The sequence below is a fragment of the Pristis pectinata genome, chromosome 1, assembly GCF_009764475.1.
Source record: "Pristis pectinata isolate sPriPec2 chromosome 1, sPriPec2.1.pri, whole genome shotgun sequence".
Classification (NCBI taxonomy): Eukaryota; Metazoa; Chordata; class Chondrichthyes; order Rhinopristiformes; family Pristidae; genus Pristis; species Pristis pectinata.
Genome location: NC_067405.1, coordinates 143,789,639 through 143,806,567, shown reverse-complemented (window position 1 = coordinate 143,806,567; position 16,929 = coordinate 143,789,639). Strand labels below are relative to the sequence as shown.

Genomic DNA, 16,929 nt, shown 5'->3' with positions numbered 1-16,929 from the left:
AGGACTTGATGGAAAGGACATCAAAATGCCAGAGCAGGCTATGTGGATAGAGGAGCACTTATACTGAGGTAAGAATTAAACACAAGGATACAACCTTAAGCGTTAAGCTGTGGAAGGAATTGACAGTCATGGCTGATAATTAATTTCAACTCCCCCCCCCCCCAGTTCCCACCTGATCCCAATATGACTTTATTCACTTAGTGCCCAAAAATCTATCAATCTCGGTCTTCAGTATAATCAATGGACCGATCAGCAGCAGCTGTAGTAGTGGAGAATCTGAACCTCGCAATCCTCAGGTAGATCAGGGGACATACAGGGTGCTGGCTTTCATTAGCTGGGGCATAGAATATAAGAGCATGGAAGTCACGGTACAACATTATAAACCTTTGGAGGCCAATTAGGATGGGTAGTGGGTAATTTTTTTTTAACAAAAGGATATATGTTAAGGTACTTCACAGGAACATTATCAAACAAAATTTGACACTGAGCCACTTAAGAAGCTGTTAGGGAACTGACCGTAAGCTTGGTTGAACAGGCAGGTTTTAAGGAGCTTCCTGAAGGAAGAAAGATGTACTGAGTCAGAGTGTCTTAGGGAAGGAATTCTAGAGCTATAAACACAGGAAGGAAGCAGGCCCTTTGGCCCAACTCATCCATGCTGACCATGGTGACCATCTAAGCTAGTCCCCTTTGCCCGCATTTGGCCCATATCCCTCTAAACCTTTCCTATCCATGTACCCGTCCAAGTGTGAGGTCAAGAGTCCATCTTATCGTACTAGGGGACCATTCAATAGTCTTATAATAGCAGGATAGAAGCTGGTGGTACGTGCTTTCAGGCTTTTGTGTCTTCTGCCCAGTGGGAGGGGGGAGATGAGATGAAACATGCAACAAATAAGAAAAGGATAGGAATAAATGAGGGTCGAGGTGACAATGTCATTGGGGTTTAGCAGAAGATGGACAATGGCAGATCTGGATGCCACAGAGAGAGGCGGTCTTTATAATGGAGAAGCTATGAGTTCAGAAGCTCAGTCGGCACTGAGGTAGTGAACAACCTGGGACAAAGAGCAGGCACCAAGCATGGAGACACAGGAGACTGCAGACGCTGGAATCTGGAGCAACAAACAATCTGCTGGAGGAATTCACCAGGTCAGGCAGCATCGTGAGGGTGGGGTGGGCTGGGAAGGAATTGTCGGCATTTCGGGTCCTGATGCAGAGTTTCAACTCGAAACATCAACAGTTCCTACCCCCACAGATGCTGCTCAACCTGCTGAGGTCTTCCAGCAGGATGTTTGTTGGCACAAGGATTGACTTGAGGTTGGGAGTATGAAGTTTGCAGTGGGAACTGGGCTTTGGTTTTCCCATTATTTAACTGTAAGGAGCTGGAGTTGATTGGAGACTAGAAGTGGTGGGTTCCAGAGAAGTGGAGCAGAGTGCCATCAGCGTGCACGAAAGCTGACCCTGTTTTATGGATGACACTACTCTGGAGGCCTCGGCTAGAAAAAGGAGGGGGATCGTCAGAGCATGATGAGGAGCAGGACACCAGGTCTTGGAGCCTTCTCAATCATTCAGTAAAATCATGGCTGCTGCTTCCGACCCCTCCTTCCCACCTGATCCCAAAATATTTTTATTTGCTTTATCTCAGTCTTAAGTATACTCAATGGACTGATCACCTGCAACCTTCAGTAGTGGAGAACTCTGAAGATCCGTAACCCTCAGGTGGATAAGGAGTCAGACAGGGTGCTGGCCTTCATTCGCTGGGGCTTAGAATATAAGCATGGAGGTCATGGTACAACTTTATAAAACTCTGGTTAGGCCACAGCTGGAGTACTGTGGAATGTTCTGGTCGCCACATTATAAGAAGGATGTGAATGCACTGGAGATTCACCATGGTTGGAGCATTTCAGTTATGACAGGAGACTGGATAGGCCTGGTTTGTTTTTCTCCAAGTGGAAGAGGCTGAGGGGGAACCTGATAGAGGGATACAAAATGATGAGGAGCAGAGATGGGATGGATAGTAAGAAACTTTTCCCCATAACAAGATGTGTAAAACCAGAGGGCGTCGGTTTAACGTAATGGGTTTAGATGAGATTTGAGAATTTTTTTTTCACCTCGAGGGTGGTTGGAATCTGTAGCACACTGCCTGAGGGGGTGGTGGAGGCTAGACGAAGTAGGTTCTAGGGGTGGTTCCAGGGGAAAGAATGACAATGAGCTTTGGAAAAATGTCATTGCTGCAGATGCCATAGCTATAATTGAAGAGGTAAGAACAGAACCAAATGATCCCAGCAAGTCCCATCCTATGAATCTTGAAAATCCAAGCTGCTTTGGCTCCAAGGTCAGACTATCCTTCCGCAGGTACAGAGACCAGGACTACACAGACATATCACCTCATCAAAACCCTGTATAATCTTAGCAAGACCTCCTTACTCTTGTAGTCGAAGCTCCTTGCAACAGAGGTCAACATACCACCTCCCTCCCAATTTGCTTCCAATATTGGATGTTTGCTTCCTCTGAACAAAGAGAGTGTGTGGGATGACTGGAGACAGTGGGATGACTTTGTAGAGGTGTATAAAATCATGAGGGGTATAAATAGGGTGAATGCACAGTCTTTTTCCCAGGGAAAGGGAATCAAAAACTCAAGGACATAGGTTTAAGATGAGAGGGGAAGGATTTAAAAGGGACCTGAGGGGCAACTTCTTCACGCAAAGGGTGGTGCGTACATGGAACAAACTGCCAGAGAAAGTGGTTGAGGCAGGTAAATTAACAACATTTAAAAAACATTTGGACAGGTACATGGATAGGAAAGATTTAGAGAGGTATGGATCAAATGGGACTAGCTTAGACAGGCATCTTGGTTGGCATGGACTAGTTGGGCCAAAGGGCCTGTTTCCATGCTGTACTGACTCTATTAATGTAAACTGGAGTAGATGAGACAGGAGTAATAACTAATTGTATTGATTTATTGATAATTATAGGCTCCAGTCTTCAAGATTTATTGATTAAAGTATCAAATTGTTTCCTTTAGATTAAAGCTGTATTCAGTTAATTTTTGAGTGGTATTTGCACCATTTTGTTTTACTTGTTCATTAGTGGCTGGCTAGGTCAGTGTTAATAGTCCATCCCCAATTATCTTCAAGCAGCTGGCTAGGCCCGTTCAGATGGCAATCAAGAGACAATCACATTGCTGTGGTCCTGGGATCACATTTCGGTCAGAATAGATATGGAGTGCAGGTTTATTTCCCTGAAAGACTGTGCTGAATCAATGTCAAAGCCGGGTTTATTGTCATATGCACAAGTGCATGTATGCACAGGTGCAATGAAAAACTTACTTGCAGCAGCATCACTGGCACATAGCATCATATAAGCAACATTCACAAGAAAACCATAAATATAGTGGTTAGCATAATGCTTTACAGCGCCAGCGACCCGAGTTCAAATCCGGCCACTGTCCATAAGGAGTTTGTACGTTCTCCCCGTGTCTGTGTGGGTTTCCTCCGGGTGCTCCGGTTTCCTCCCACATTCCAAAGACGTACGGGTTAGGAAGTTGTGGGCACGCTATGTTGGCGCCGGAAGCGTGGTGACACTTGCGGGCTGCCCCCCCCCCAAAAATCACTACGCAAAAGATGCATTTTACTGCGTGTTTCGATGTACATGTGACTAATAAAGATCTTATCTTAAATTATACACAATTGGAGCAAAAAACCGAAGTCCATTTTAGTGCAAAGTTGTCATAGTGTTGCTAAACTGTAGTGATTATGGTTGTGTAGGTTGGAGTTGGGAATCAGTAATTCCACAGTTTCATGGTCACTATTACTGTAACTAGCTTTTTATTCTTGAATTGAAGACAAATAAAAAGCCAAGAAGTTTGGAAATAGTTATGATAATATTTTTGCCGGTTCCGTTAGCTGTCAGCAGAAAGAGGTCTCTGAGAATTTCAGTCAATTGACAATATGACTCAAATGTGTCTTTTTATGTAAAATCAAGACCTTGTTTATTTGCTCAGGGTGTTGTTGTAACACTATTCTGAGCATCAATTATCCCTCAATCAACACCATTGAAATAGTTCAGCTCTAGACAGTTGTCTCATTGCATTTGTGGGATCTTTTGGTGTGCAAATTGAATGCTGTATTTATCTAAGAAAACTGCAGCAGACTACATTGGCTGCCTTAAAATGCCTGTGGGCTTATTTGGTTTATACACCACAATTGTGTTTTTCTGAGCATATTCTTTCACGCTGTAGACTACTGGTGCATGTGATACTCTTATTTCATCATTGCACATTGATTCCAATTCTGGTACAAACTGCAACCACTAATACAGATGCTGGAATGTAGATGAAAAACACAATGATGCTGGAAGAGCTCAGCAGGCCAGGCAGCATCCGTGGAGAAAAGCCGGCGGTCAACGTTTCGAGTCAGGACCCTTCTTCAGGGCTGAAGATAGGAAGAGGGGAAGCCCAATATATAGGAGGGAAAAGCAGAGCAGTGATAGGTGGACAAAAGAGGGGAGGCGAGGTGGGCACAGGGTGGTGATAGGTAGATGCAGGTAAGAGACAGTGATAGGCAGGTGCTGGGGAGGAGGGGAGAGCAGATCCGCTGGGGGATGGGTCAAAGGTAAGGAGAGAGGGAAAAAAAGGGTAGTAAAAAAGAGGCTAGGAAGAAGAGGAGCACGGTGAGGCGTGGGGGCTGGTTACCTAAAGTGGGAGAATTCAATGTTCATGCCATTAGGCTGCAAGGTTCCAAGACGGAAAATGAGGTGCTGTTCCTCCAGTTTGCGCTTGGGATTCTCCTGGCAGTGGGGGAGGCCGAGGACTGACATATCAGTGATAGTGTGGGAGGGGGAGTTGAGGTGACTGGCAACGGGGAGATGCAGATCGCGGTTATGGACAGTGCAGCTGTTCTGCAAAACAGTCACCTTGTCTGCATTTGGTCTCACCAGTGTAGAGGAGGCCACATTTGGAGCACCGAATGCAGTAGATGATATTAAGGGAGATGCAGGTGAATCTCTGTCTCACCAGAACGGACTGTTGGGGTCCCTGGATGGAGGTGGTGTAGGGGCACCCATGGCGGGGGCAGTGGAAAGTTCCCGGGGTGGGAGCAGGATGGGGAAGTGAACTAGGCAGTCACAGAGAGCGGTCCCTGCAAAAAGAAAGGGGTGGGGAGGGGAAGATATGCTTGGTGGTGGGGTCCCGTTGGAGATGCCGGAAGTGCGGAGAATGATGTGTTGGATACGTAGGCTGGTGGGATGAAATGTGAGGACAAGGGGGACCCTATCCCTGTTGGGTCTGGGAGGGGCAGGGGTGAGAGCAGAGACGCGGGAGATGGCAGTGATACGGATGCGAGCTCTCTCGACCACAGTCAGGGGGGAAACCCTGGTTAGAAAAGAACTTGGACATATCAGATGTCCTGGAGTGAAAAGCCTCATCATGGGAGCGGAGGCGGAGAAATTGAGAAAAAGGGATAGCATCCTTGCAAGAGACAGGGTGGGAGGAGCTGTAATCAAGGTAGCTGTGGGCGTCAGTGGGTTTGTAGAAGATGTCAGTGGATAAGCAATCTCCTGAGATGGAGACGGAAATATCAAGGAAGGAGAGAGAGATGTCAGAGATAGTCCAAGTGAATTGGAGAGTTGGGTGAAATTTAGTGGCGAAATTTATGAAACTGTCGAGTTCCACACGGGTACAAGAGGTGGCACCAATGCAGTCGTCGATATAGCGGAGAAAGAGTTGAGGAATGGGGCCAGAGTATGCATGGAACAGAGACTGTTCAACGTAGCCAATGAAGAAGCAGGCATACTGGGGCCCATGCGAGTGCCCATGGCTACGCCCTTGGTCTGTAGAAAGTGAAAGGAATCATAAGTGAATTTGTTAAGGGTGAGGACAAGTTCAGCTAGGCGGAGGAGAGTGTTAATGGAAGGGGACTGGTTCTGTCTCTGGTCAAGAAAGAAGCAGAGGGCGGTGAGGCTGTCACGATGGTGAATGGAGGTATTTCGGGACTGGATGTCCATGGTGAAGCTGAGGTTGTGTGTGCCTGAGAACTTGAAGCTATGGAAGAGTTGGAGACCGTGTGACGTGTCATGGACTGGACTGGAGGGACAGGATAGTGTCCAGGTACGAGGATACCGCTAATACTTGTCTGGAAAGACAGAATATAACACTTACCTGGGTGTTAGGTTTTACTGTAATTAAGTTTGATGAATAGGCATTAGAAATGTTAGAGAAGGTCGTATGAAATTTAGAACAAAATTAGAACAATATTACTTAAAAGCAAAATTAGTAAGCATTTTTTCATACAAATTTTGGTAGAAAATTGTTAGACTCCAGAATATTCTTTCCCAAATGGCTGTGGATGTCAAGCATCAAAAGTCAAAACTGTAAGTGTCTTTAATTTTTAGTAGTTAACGAGGGGAAGTATAAAACACTTTTTTTTCCTCTTGTACTACCTCGATATACTTGTGTACGGAATGATCTGTCTGGATGGCACGCAAACAAAAGCTTTTCACTGTATCTCGGTACACGTGACAATAGCAAAAATGTGACACTCAACGATTCAGAAACAGCTTCTTCCCCTCCGCCACCAGATTTCTGAACGGTCCATGAACCCATGAACACTACCTCGTTATTCCTTTTTGTTGCACTGCTTATTTACTTTTCTCATGTATCGTAATTTTATGTGGTTACACTGTACTGCTGCCACAAAACGACAAACTTCACGTCATCCAAGTCAGAGATAATAAATCTGATTCTAATAAACCAGTTACCAATTATTATTTCTAGTGAGCCGTAACATGAAGTTTTGGAATAGCTTGTTGTATGGGGAACTTCCAAATGAGGTCAAGTAAGATTAATATAGGTAAATACAATAGTCAGCATGGACATGGTGGGCCAAAGGGCCTGTTTCTTGTTGTATAGCTCTATAACTCTTCCAACCACCGTCTTAGGCCCTTTGCCCCAACTTGTCTCTGCCAACCAAGATGCCCATCACCAATGGCTATAACCAATCGCCTGTCCTAGTCCAACAACTTAGATGCGACTTAAGTGCACCAACACCTCTACTTCCTCAGGAGGCTAAAGAAATTTGGCATGTCCCCTTTGATCCTCACCAATTTTTAGCTATGCACAATAGAAAGCATAGAAATCCTATCCAGACGCATCACAGCTTGGTATGGCAACTGCTCTGCCTGTGACCACAAGAAACTGCAGAGAGTTGTGAACACAGCTCAGCAATTCACAGAAACCAGCCTCCCCTCCATGGACTCTGTCTGTATTTCTCACTGCCTCTGTAAAGCAACCAGCATAATCAAAGACCCCAGCCACCCCAGACATTCTCTCTTCTCCCCTCTCCCATCAGGCAGAAGATACAAAAGCATGTACTGCCAGGCTCAAGGACAGCTTCTATCCTGCTGTTTTAAGACTATTGAACAGTTCCCTAGAACGGACTCTTGACCTCACAGTCTTTCTCATTATGACCTTGCACCTTCTTGTCTACCTACACTGCACTTTCTCTGTAGCTGTGACACTTTGCTCTGCATTCTATGTTGTTTTACCTTGTACTACCTCAATGCACTGTAATGAAATGATCTGTATGAATGGTGTGCAAGACAAGTTTTTCACTGTACCTCGGTACAAGTGACAATAATAAACCAAATCCATCTAAGCTAATCCCATTTACCCACATTTGGCCCATATCCCTCTAAACCTTTCCTATCCATGTAACTGTCCAAATGTCTTTTAAACATTGTAATTGTAGCTGCCTCTACCACTTCCTCTGGCAGCTCGTTCCATATACGGACCACCCACTGTGTGGAAATGTTTCTCCTTGGATCCCCTTTAAATCTTTCCCCTCTCACCTTAAACCTGTGCCCTCTAGTTTTAGACTCCCCTACCCTGAGAATAACATTGTGACCATCCACCTTATCTCCACCACTCATTATTTTCTCGTAGAGTAAAAATCACTTCCAGTTGCAGGGACAGCTAAGCTTGTTTAATGGGCAGTGCATCTCCAGCTTACGTTTTTACTCTGGCATGGTGCAAGGGGAGGTGTAAAGACTTTAAAAAGAAACCCTGCTTTTGAATTGGAGGACTGCTTGTGCAGTCAAAAGTATTCCAGCACTGAACAAGGGAAATAAACAGCTTGAACATACAGAGGAAGTAAACACCTTCAGATCAGTGTACATACAGATGATTACTATGAAACGCTGATAGCTCCCAGCTCACCAAGGCTTCACTTTCCTGCATTAAGGTGCCGTATTCATCAACAAACAACATTTAAGCATTCACCAAAAATAGTTTCTTTAGCGCCTTTCTGGATGCTTATTACAGTGAGTCATAATTCTGCACTTGAAATCTGGAAGCGAAATATTTTACTAGAAAACAAAGCACCGTGGATTTTTGCTTTCCTTCGTGGCCTCACCCCTCCCTGCTTGTATCCAACACCAGCCCCCTGCCATTTCTGTGCTCCATCACTTCTGGCTTCCTGTGCCTGCCAGATATTGCACCCACCCTCAGCCCCTTTCTCCCCCAACCACTTTCATCTCTTACTTCACCTCACACTCAGCCTGAGTGAGCAGCCTTGGGGAGAAGTCAGTATCAGCATGAACCAAGCAGCAGGATAGCCGATAGCCTGAATCTTGCCAGCTTTAAGCTGAAGGTTAGTGTTGCGAACACGGGACTTTAAATCAGATGGGAGAGCCTATGGAGCAACAGCAGTTGAGGAAGTGCAGTGTGAAAGTGGTGCATGTCAGCATACTACCTTCTCTGCCTCTTCTTGGGCAGTGCCTTGGGGTCGAGGATGGCTTGCTTCCATTCCAGTTCTGTGGGTTCTGAGGTGACTGATGTGGAATCTGCAGCCTCTTCCATAGGTCGGAGGGTAGGTTCACGACATGCTGGGTGGACGGTGGTGCACTCCTCCCAACATTTACGCTGGGCTTGTGTGTCCTCCCAGCCCATGGGATTGTGGTTCTCAGTGCCCTCTCACTTGCCCCTTCTGCAGGGACGTGCACGACAGCATGGTATGTTTCTTCAAGGAGGCTTCAAGACACCCTTGAACTGTTTGCTCTATCTGTCTGGTCTTCTCTTTCCATGACGGAGTATGGAATAGAGAGTCTTAGAGTCATACAGCATAGAAACAGGCCCTTTGGCCCAACTCGTCCATGCTGACCAAAATGCCCATCCAAGTTAGTCCCATTTGCCTGCTTTGGCTCATATCCTTCTAAATCTTTCCTACCCATATACCTTTTAAATGTTATTGTACCTGCCTCAACCACTTCCTCTGACAGCTCGTTCCATATACGGACCACCATGTGCGTGAAGAAGTTGCTCCTCAGGTCCCTTTTTAATCTTTCCCCTCTCACCTTAAACCTATGCCCTCTAAGTTTTTGATTCCCTTTCCCTGGGAAAAAGACTGTGTGCATTCACCCTATCTACACCCCTCATGATCTTACACACCTTGATAAGGTCACCCTACAGTCTCCTACCCTCCAAGGAATAAAGTCCTAGCCTGCCCAACCTCCCTATAACTCAGGCCCTCGAGTCCTGGCAACGTTCTCGTAAATCCTCTTTGCATTCTTTCCAGCTTAATGACATCTTTCCTGTAACAGGGTAAGATTATACTCCAGGTGCAGCCTCACCAATGTTCCTGTCCAACTGCAACATAAATTTTGGGAGTCTGGTATTGGGCATGTAAGCCGAGTGTGATTTGGGGCTCGATGCTGGGGATGCTAGCTTAGGAGAGGGCACTGTTGTTGGTCCACTCACCCATCCTGTGGATTTGGAGGTGATAGCATTTTGGTATCTCTCCAGTGCCTTGAGGTGTTTTCTGTAGTTAGCCGATGTTTCAGAAACACATAGGAGGGCAGGAGTCATTGCTAAACAGTAAACTTTGAGCTGGGTTTGAGGTCATGATCTTCAAATATTCTTTTCCTCAGACAGCTAAAGGCTGCCTGGTATACTGAGGTGACGGTGAATTTTGTCATCAGTGTCTGCCTCCATTGAGCAGTGGCTCCCAAGATTTGGGAAGTGGTCCGTGCTTTACAGGGTCTCGGCAGGGACATTTATTTTTCAGGTTTGGTGCTGTGCAGCAGCAGTCTGTAGAGCACCATTGTTTAGTGCACATTTAGTTTCGGGCCCGTCCTCTCATACTCTTCATGGATGAGTCAGTGATGACTTAGGACTTGCCTTTCGAGCATGCACATACTCGGGCCTAGTCCGTGTACTGCAGCTCAGTGACTGAGGTTGAAGTGATCTTGGTTCAGGAGTGGAGGTGACACAGATTGAAGTGTTTTCCTATTTGTCCTATAGATTAGGTCCACTCCTCCAGCTTGTTGGAGGTGACATTGGAGTGAGAAAGGTTGAAAGAAGTGTCTCGGCAATGGTTCAGCCTTGCTTGATGCCGGTCTGCACTGGCATTGGATTTGCTGTGGATCCATCGGCTAAGATCATGGCTTGAAGCAGTCATAAGATTGAGACAAATATCTATTTGCACCTAAATTTGGAAGAATGTTCTGCAGTCACTCTCAGTTGACAGAGGCAAGGTTTTGTAAGTCCATTTTGGAGTTCAGAAGAATGAGGGGGGACCTCATAGAAAGATTTTGAATGTTAAAAGGCCTGGACAGAGTAGATGTAGCAAAATTGTTTCCCATGGTAGGGGAGTCGAGTACAAGAGGGTAAGACTTCAGGATTGAAGGGCGCCCATTCAGAACAGAGATGTGGAGAAATTTCTTTAGCCAGAGAGTGGTGAACCTGTGGAATTTGTTGCCACAGGCGGCTGTGGAGGCAAAGTCATTGGGTGTATTTAAGGCAGAGATTGATAGGTATCTGAGTAGACAGGGTATCAAAGGTTATGGTGAGGAGGCGGGGAGTGGGGCTAAATGGGAGAATGGATTAGCTCATGATAGAATGGCGGAGCAGACTCGATGGGTCGAATGACTGACTTCTGTTCCTTTGTCTTATGGTCTTATGGTCTATATCTTAGTTGATGCTGCACCCTTCATTTCTTGTGGAGCTTGTGTCTCTTAAGTGGAGGGAGTTCACACTGCAGTTTGGGAACAGCTCTTCAATGCACTGGGGGAGACCCTTGCAATGACTTTCTCTTTAACAGACAACACGGAGACCAGTCTATAGATTCTGAATTAGGGCTTGTCTCCTTTCTTGAAGGTGGGAACAGTTGCAGTGTCCCTGAGGCCTTCTAGCATGTTCCAGATGTGGTAGATAATCAGAATCAGGTTTATTATCACCGACGTATATGTCATGAAATTTGTCGTTTTGTGGCAGCAGTACAAAGCAAAGACATAACGTTACTATAAAACAAAATAAATCATATTTTAGATGACGTTTTAGAGTTAGCTTAGAAAGTGACTTCATGTTTATTGCTGTTGATGCCAAAGGAACAACTGTGAGAGCACCATGCATTAAAACAGCACCTTTAACTTCAGAAAAACCTTGCAGTGTATATTAGTATTAATAATTTAGGCTTTTGAATCAAAAACACAATTTGTTAATTTACCAATGACAAGTTGGTGTTGGGGAGGATGGTCAATGCTAAGGAAGACACTAAGATATTAATAGATGCACAATGGGCAACGCTCGCTCTTGAAACTTCAGCATAGATAATTGTCAGGAATTCTATTTTGCTGAGAAAAATTAGGTCATATATTTAAAAAAATCTAATAGGGAGAGAGAAGCTATGGTGACAAGAGCTAGTAAGGGCATAACAAAGGCAAACTAAGCACTGGAATGTCTTTGTGGATGGGTAGAATTGAGTGAGTGAAGTTATGCACAACATGGTTCAGACTGTGTTTGTAAGATGTGCAGCTCTGGTAGTCATACAAAAAGGCATACGGAAACACTGGAGAAATTTGGGAAAGATTTGCGAGGTTATTTGCTGAAATGGGAAGTAATACTTATCAATAAAGTGCAACAGTGGAGAGGTGACAATACAGGATTTTAAAATCCTGGAGAATTTTGGTGGAATAGACATGTGGTGAGTGTTTCATCTTGTTGGGAAGAGCTTTACGAGACGCCATCAAGTTAACCTGATACCAAGGAATCAAATGGGGAATTCAGAAGAGATCCACAGAGTAGTGAGAATGTGGAAGTCACTTCCTCTGGGAGCTGTTGATTCATAAGCATGGATTCATTTGAGCCAAGGCTAGATCAACATATGAAAGAGAAAAGGTTATAGAGGGCTTTACTGTTAGAACTAACGCCAGGGTTGGGGCAGGTGGGATCAAGTGGAGCATAACCCTGTCGACTGAATGAACCATAAGAAGCTGAGATGTGTAGGAACTTCTCACAGAGGATGGCGAGTCTCTGCAATTCTCTGCCCCAGAGGGCTGTGGAGGCTGGATCACTGGAGATAGTTAAAGAGGGGGTAGAAAAGGTTGAGAATTGAGGGCTGTGGGGAATTGGAATAAAGAAGAGATGAGGCATGGGGCAGAGTAGCCATTCTTATATTGATTGGTGGCCAATTTCTACTCCTATTAGCTTAGATCTGATTGTTCATAAGACATGTTTCTGAGTTAGATGTGTAATACAACTCCCTGTAAATATTTGCTTTGGGTCACATAAAGAAGTATTGCAACAGATGATTTGAACCTTGGTCAAAGGGCTGGACTTGATGATTTTCCCAAAAAAAACGTGAATTCCCGAGCTTAAGGCCTAATTGAATTCCAGATGAATCTGCATAGAACCTGGAGCACAACTCAGGGGTTAAAATGCTATGGAACAAGAGAGGGCCATGAAGGAGAGGCAGTGGTGAAGGACAGATTGAACCGAGGAAACAGAGGTTCTGACATCATTGCCAACTTTCACCATGGCCGCTTTCCAATTGACCCAGGATTGGAATTGGAGTAAGATGCATCGTGAACAACATGCAGACAGAAAGTGAAGGGCACTGTAGATACCAGGTGAGGTAGATGATAGTGATTGTACAGAAAGAACTGTCAAGGTTGAGAACAGCATCAAATTCAGGCATTTGGTAGAAAACCAAAATGTATAACACAGGGAATTCTGATACACTTAACCAACGAGGAGCAACCAAATGGGCATTTCTAACCTTACTGTTTAATGTCAATACATGATGCCAAGCTTGTCTTTCAATCAATCATAAACTGAGGAAAGTGAAAGTTCTGCCATTTCGAAATCCTTGCAAGCAATGAGCTGTCAGAATTCATTCACAGGACATGAACACCCATCCCTAACTACCTCTGAACCTTGCTGGGTCATTTCAGAGTGCAGCTGAGAGTCAATCACATGTAGGTCAGGCTGGGTCAGGAGAGCAGGTGTCCTGCATGTTGGTATATCACGTGGCCTTTTACAAAAAAAACAACAGGTCACCATTACAGAAAGTGGCTTTTTATTCCAGATTAATTAGGTATTTATTAAATTTATTAGATTTAAATTCCTTAGCTTCCGTTATGGTATTTGAATCCCTGTCTCTAGATTGTTAGTCTAGGTGTCTAGACTTCCAAAGCAGTAGCGCAATCACCTCTGGCCCCTGCCTCACCACTTCCCCTTCCCCTCTATATACTAACTTTCTCCCCTCTCCACTCTCAGTCCTGGTGCAGGGTTTTGACCTGAAACATCGCCAATTCCTTTCCCCCCCACAGGTACTGCTCGACCCACTGAGTTCTAACAGCAGATCGTTTGTTGCAGCACAATCATCATGCTCCTGTACCCATACAAGTTAACGCACCATCCTGTTTTACACTATAGAACATTAAGGATAAAACTGCCAGTTACCCCACAGAGAAATGAGTTAATTCAACTCGAGTACCAGACATTGCTTAACACATTGAATGACAATGTACTTGGATGTTCATTTCAGTGGAGAGACACTTCACTCAGTGATATTTTACTTTAACATATACTTGCTGACCTCTGTCAGAGAGGCTCATCTCTCTTGTCTCGCTACTGATTCCTTAATGATAGGGAGGATGACTGCAGAATCTCCTGAGCCAATGCTATGTTGTTAAAAGAACGAACAGCTTGCGTGTCATGTTACTAACTTTTTTTTAATTCCCCTCCCTGCAGCACCCCAGCACCCAAATGGAACGTTTCCCCTTCCAGCCTGACCCACTGTCATTGGGGAAACACTTATCAATATAGACTTCGTCAAAGCTCAACACTCTGGGTGGTGTTCTCCAATCCCACTCTTTTCCCCCATCAGTTCTAATGATGGTTTCACAGTTGAGTGAATCAAGACCTTAGACCCCAATCAACAATAAGGAAAGAAAGACAGGCATTCATTTATATTGGAATGTCTCAAAGTTATTTGCAACTAATGACTTTTTATAATGGAGTTGCTATTGGAATGCAGGTAACACTGCAGCCACTTTGATTGCAACAAAGTCCCACAAGCAGAAATGAGGTAATTGCCTCATTTTAAAGGACGTTGGTTGGCTGGGATAGGATAGATCTTTTATGGCCATCTGAAATGGCAAGTGGGCTTCACTCAGTTTAACCCTTCAATCCAGAAGGGAAGAGTGCACTTCCTCAGCACTACACCAAGAGTATGAGCCTAGCTTTTTGCACTCAAGCCTCAAGTGGACATGGTGCTGAAGAAGGTGTTAGCCATGCTGGCCTTCGTCAGTCAGGGCATTGAGCAAGTTGGAATGTTGTGTTGCAGTTGCACAGGACATTGGTGAGGCTGCATTTGGAGTTTTTTGTTCAGTTTTGGTCACCCTGCTGTAGGAAAGATAACATGAAGCTGGAAAGAGTGAAGAGGAGGTTTACAAGGATGTTCCCAGGACTCGAGGGACTAGGTTATAGGGAGTGGTTGGGCAGGCGAGGAACTTTAGGAGACTGAGAGGTGACCTTATAGAGGTATATAAAATCATGAGGGGCATAGACAGGGTGAATGCACTTTTTCCCAGGGTTGGGGAATCAAAAACTAGAGAGCATAGATTTAAGGTAAAAGGGGAGAGATTTAAAAGGGACCTGAGGGGCAACTTCATGCTCACGGTGGTCCGTATATGGAACAAGCTGCCAGAGGAAGCGGTTGAGGCAGGTAGAATAACAACATTTAAAAGACACTTGGACAGGTACATGGATAGGAAAGGTTCAGAGGGATAGGGGCCAAACATGGGCAAATGGGACTAGCTTAGATGGGCATCTTGGTCAGCATGGACAAGTTGGGCCAAAGGGCTGTTTCCATGCTGTGTGATTCTATGACTCTAAGCCTCCTGAATGGGGATTAAGCCCACAATCTTCTGACTTGAAGGCAGCCACACAACCACTGCTTGAATAAAGTGCAGAAGTATGAACTACAGAAAAGAGTCTAAATGCACAGTAATTGAGGCACCTTTGGGGGGGGGGGGGGGGGGGGGGAGAGGTCTTGATGAAATGGGCATCAACCCTGAAAGGTCAACTGTTGACAAAGGTCAAATGCTGACTGCGCCTCTGAATATTTCCAACATTTTCGATTTTTATGTCTGATTTTTAGCATTAACAGTGTTCTGCTTTACCACCTGTTTCTCAGTCATCTCAGCCAAATTCAAACAAAGAAAATTGTCTTAAAAAGAACCTTTCTAAAATAGAGAAGCTGGTTTCACTTCTCTTTGCAGCCTTTCTCGGTAAATCACATTTTTCCCAGCAAAGACACACAAATCCAGATGAGACTGATTTAAGTGGCACAATAAAGGCAAAGTACTGTGAGTGGAAAATATTTAATCATGAGGCTGGCTGGAGGATGTTCCTTGTGACTGGAATGTCAATTCACAGAGCATCAAACTGCATCTACGCTTTCAGTTCACTGATATTAAATGCAAAATCCTGCAGAAGGAGATATTTCCATTTTTTTTCTTTGAGGGTGGGGACTGCAGATTTATCAAGTGGGTTCTGATTCTACAGTTTGGAGGTACAATTTAGCAGGGGGAAGGGTGTGGGCTATCTTTCCAGAGCAGGAGCTACAGTTTTACAAAGTGATTTTACGATTCCACCACTAAGAGTTGCAGTCTTAAGAGGGCGGAGTGGGGGAGTAGGACTGAGGGGATTGTTCTGCTCAGAGATGGCATAGGCCTTCTTCTCTGTTGTATTAAGTAATAGCTGGAGGCTGCAGCTTGGCAGGATGGACTATGATTCCACAGCTAGGGTGTATGGTTTTACAGGGTGGTCTATGATTCCACAGCTGGGGTGTATGGTTTTACAGGATGGACTATGATTCCACAGCTGGGGTGTATGGTTTTACAGGGTGGACTACGATTCCACAGCTGTGAACAACAGAAAATAGTGCTGCCTTTATCCCTCTTGGTGTTCAATGTCATGCATTTGGGAGTGCTGTTGTACTAACTGCAGTGCATTTTGTAGCTGGCATATACTGTTTAATGGAATAACTGTTCAGAATGTATGGATGAGGTGTCAACCAAGGGACTGTTTTCTCCAGAATAATGTTGAGTTTCTTGAGTGTTGTTGGAGCTGTACTCAGCCAGACAAGTGAAGGTTATTCTCTCACTGTCCTGACCTGTTGCTTGTAGATGGTGGAAAAGGCTTTGGAGTGTCAGATGATGAGTCACTCACCAGAGGGCATCGACCTTCAACTTGCTCTTGTAGCCACAGTACTTATGTGGCTAGCCTAGCTGAGTTCCTGATAATTGGTGGCAATGGTAAAGCCATTGAATGTCAAGGGTAGGCAATTTGTGTCTCTCTTAATAACAGTGATCATTATCTAGCACTTTTGTGGCACAAGCCTGATTGTTGTCTAAGTCTTGTAGTCCATGTAGGTGTGGACTGCTTCACTTTCCAATGTTCTACAAATGGAATTGAACAAAGTACATCCCCACTCGTGACAGAAGGAAGGTTATTGATGGAGGTGCTGAAGCTAGTTAGACCCAGTAATGTCCTAGGGTAGGAATGTTTGACCTCTAACCACTACGACCTTGTTTCATCCTTCATAGTATGTAGAGAAACATGGGACCTAATGGTTTTAGGTCAATGATACACTA

The 16,929-nt window shown here is 44.8% G+C and overlaps 1 protein-coding gene across 2 annotated transcripts in view; it reads left to right on the top strand.

Annotated features, from left to right (window-relative positions):
- Nucleotides 1-16,929, top strand: part of ttc7b (tetratricopeptide repeat domain 7B) — a 374,815-nt gene that overhangs the window by 244,390 nt on the left and 113,496 nt on the right. The gene's annotated exons all lie outside the window — the stretch shown is intronic.